The following is a 3,938-nucleotide window of genomic DNA, read 5'->3' as shown; positions in this document are numbered from 1 at the left end:
GAGCTGATATACCCCTCGTTATAAAAGTGGCTCATATATGCCCTTACCGTTATACAAACGGCTCACATATACCCCTGCCGTTACAAAATGACTAACATATACCCTTCATTTAACGGAAGTTAAAAAATTAGTTTAAAATTTATATTTATTACTTCTAATTTTTTTAAATAAAATTATTTAGGGGTATATATGATTCTTCTATCAAAGTTCAAGGTATATTTTAATTTTTTTCATACATAAATTATTTTTTGACTTCTTTTATTATAATTATTTGAATTTCTTATTCTTATTTTGTTTTTTTTCTTTCATTCCTTAGTTTAAAGAATAAAAATTTAACTATTTTTTTTGTGTGTATTGTAATTTAATTTCGTATTCGAAGAAAAAATTTGGTCATCTACAATAAGTTTTACAAGAATATTAGTGAAACATAAATAAATTTGATTATCAAAATAATAATTATAAATTGGTCATTGAAACAAAAAAAAGTCAAAAAAAATATGTTTGACGAGGATTATATTTACTCATATGGGATTATATTTTATAGAAAAAAATAATAAAAATTTAGATTAAAATTATTATTTTTTCATTTCCGTTAGAGGAAAAGGGTATATGTGAACCATTTGTTTACAAGTAGGGGTATATATGAGCCACTTTCATAACAAGGGGTATATCAGCTCTAAATGACAAAGTTGAGGGGTATATCAGACCCTTTTCCCTAAATTGTATCCATAGCACATCTGGCGTGGCATAGATAATGAATACATAGGAGTTAATATAATTCCAATTTCCCTTATAAAAGTAATTAGTAGTTTTAACATTAAAAGATATTTTTGGCCGGTAATTCTTCCAAAAAATACTATCGATTCGGCAAAAAAACAACTTATACCTGGTAATGAAAGGGAAGCAATCGAAAAGCTACTGAACATCACGAACATTTTGTCATTGGAATAGCTATTCCGCCCATTTTGTCAAGATAAAAAAAGTCGGATTATATCATAAGTTGTTCCCACCAAAAAAAAAGTGTAGCACCAATAAATACATAAAACATTATATGTAAAAGGGCTTCATTATGTCCCGTATCGGTTAGAGAACTAATTCCTATAATTATGAAACCCATATGAGAGATAAAGGAATAGGCTATTCTTTTTTTTACAAAAATCCGTTGGCCAAGAGATGTTGAAGTTGCATAGATTATTTGTATTATACCTATTATCATTGACCAAGGAGAAAATATAGATTATTTGTATCTTACCTATTATCGTCAACCAAGGAGAAAATATATATTATTTGTATTGTACCTATTATAAGTTCATCTGCATCGACTCCAGTTCTTCTCTTTCTCTTTATGGTATTCAGAGCTATATTGCTTTAACAATCTTGATCCTTTTTTCCTTCTTATCCTTCGCACATCCAGCCAAAAATGGCCCCAAATACAAGTATCATCAATGCCGACAATATCTTTGGTTCAAAGACTGTTGTCCAGTTCAATCCGGTTACTCAAATCCACATCAAACTTGTTGGTAGCAATAACTTTTCATTGTGGAAGGCTTAGGTGTCCATGCTTATGTGTGGACACAACCTCTTTGGTAATCTTTATGGATCGATCCCAATCCATTCCAAAACTATCTCTGAAAACAACCTCGAAGTATCCAATCCTGCATATTTTCTTGGTTTATACAAGATCAACTTATTCAAAATGCTATCTTGGAACCTGTAGATGCGACCATTGGCAGTACAGTCGGTTCTGCTCCAAATGCCAAAGTCTCTTGGGATGTGTTGCATACTGCCTATGCAAATAAATCTCAAACTCATATCATTAGTCTTAGAGACCGTCTAGCCCGTCTATCCAAAGACTCTCGTCTTGTTGCAAACTATCTCCATCATGTTCGCTCTCTTTGTGACGAACTTGCAACTGCTGGCTCCCCTGTCTCCAATGAAGAATTTATTGTCAAGATTCTCACTGGTCTTGGGTCTGAATTTTGAGAAATTTCAGCTACTATCCTCGCTCGAGATTTGGCAATTCTGAATTACTATATGAAAAGCTCCTTGACCAGGAGCTTTTTCTTCAACATGAGGAAGCCAAGAATATTTCCTTTTCAAAATATTTTTTCCAGGTTTAGTAATAAAGTCAATGTTTCTTGAGATAACATTTCCGTTCAACAACAGTCCAAAGAGGACACGAATTCAATTTTTCATTCCCAACAGGCTTCTTGTGCTTGGTACACTGAACTCAAAAATTATTTCGTTACTTTGGGTTTTGTGAAGTCACATTCTGATTCCTCACTCTTCATTATGCATAAACCTGGATTCAACTGTGTATATTTTAGTTTATGTGGATGATATATTAGTAAATGGTAATCACCAACGAGGTGTTAATTATATCGTTGTGGCTCTTTCTCAACATTTTTCATTAAAGGACTTAGGACCTCTTCATTGCTTTCTTGGTATTGAGGTGATTTGTTCTTCTGCAGGTCTTCTGCTATCTCAAGAGAAGTACACTATGCATCTCCTACATGGGGTAGCTATGGATAAGCGCAAAGGTTTTTCCACACCTATGACATCTACTGTGGTTTTTGATCCATCACCTTATGATCATCTAGTTGATGGTTCCTTATATCGGCGCATTATTGGTAAACTTCATTAACTTTTATTCACGCGTCCGGACATAGCTTTTGTTGTCAGCAAGTTGTCCTAATCTATCCATCAACTGTTTATGTCTCACTGGGTTTCTGTTAAACGACTTCTCCACTATCTCAGTTCAACTACCTCTTTTGGTGTACTATTGCCAATGAAACTGATTGTCGGTTGCTCGCGTACTCTGACTCAGACTGGGCAGGAGATCCTTAAGATCGCACATCGACCACTAGTTATGTTATCTATCTTGGTAGTTCCCTGATTTCATGGTCTTCACTGAAGCAGCTTCAGTTTCCTCTTGCTGTTTTCCAAGAGTTCTCAGTGACAATATTAGCACCAATCATATTTGTGCAAATCATGTTCTTTATAAATTAAATGGGTTCCACAATTCCTGATCAGCACTCAATACTTACAATTTTTCATAAGCTTAAACTATAAAGGTTTTTGTTCTCAATTTTACTTGAGCTACTTTGTTCCTAAGCCACAACACAAGATCACAATCTAGATTCTAAACTCAACTATTTATTACTTGGTAAATTATCCGTGCTTCACACGGGATTGAACTATGTTATTAAGCTAACATTAATCATTTGGTAATATTCAGATTTTCGATATATACACTACATTTTCAAGATCATTTTATCTTAAGGCAATCCAAATCTTAGAAGTACTATATTTTTTTACTACAGAATTTATGAATCATAGAGATATTTTAAGTATAAGAAAGAATTTTAAGAAATCTCCATTGAAATAGTTGGTCATAAGTAATCAAATTTTCTAAATTCCAAGAACTTATAAAGAACAACATTCCCAAGTAAAGTGGAACATCACTTCCATACAAGAACATAATTAACTAATTCAAATGGAGGACATTCGGCTCCTTCTTTTATGACGCTAAAATTGTTAGTATCATAAATGTTTATCCTCATCGTCTCAGAATATCATTATCATTGTTTAGGTTTCATTTCACCAATCCAACTTATTTGGAATTGAACCATAGTTATTGTTATGGTTATATTATGCTGTTACAAAGAATTAATGTAATTATTATCAATCAAGCACTAGGCGACATCATTTATAACTGGATATTCTAAACCAAAATATTTACATAAAACATATTAAAATCTCAAAGCATAATTTTTTGAGTGTTTGAATTCACAAATATCCAAAAATAATAATAAAGATAACCTTACTTTCCTATCAATCAAGAATAAATGAATGTTGCTTAACATATTTTTCAAAAAGATAATCCGTCGATCTGTATCCAAGTTTACAGTTCACAAATTTAATTGAAACAAGACAAA

The sequence above is a fragment of the Solanum pennellii genome, chromosome 1 (genome assembly GCF_001406875.1).
Source record: "Solanum pennellii chromosome 1, SPENNV200".
Taxonomy (NCBI): Eukaryota; Viridiplantae; Streptophyta; class Magnoliopsida; order Solanales; family Solanaceae; genus Solanum; species Solanum pennellii.
This window is presented reverse-complemented; position numbering follows the sequence as displayed.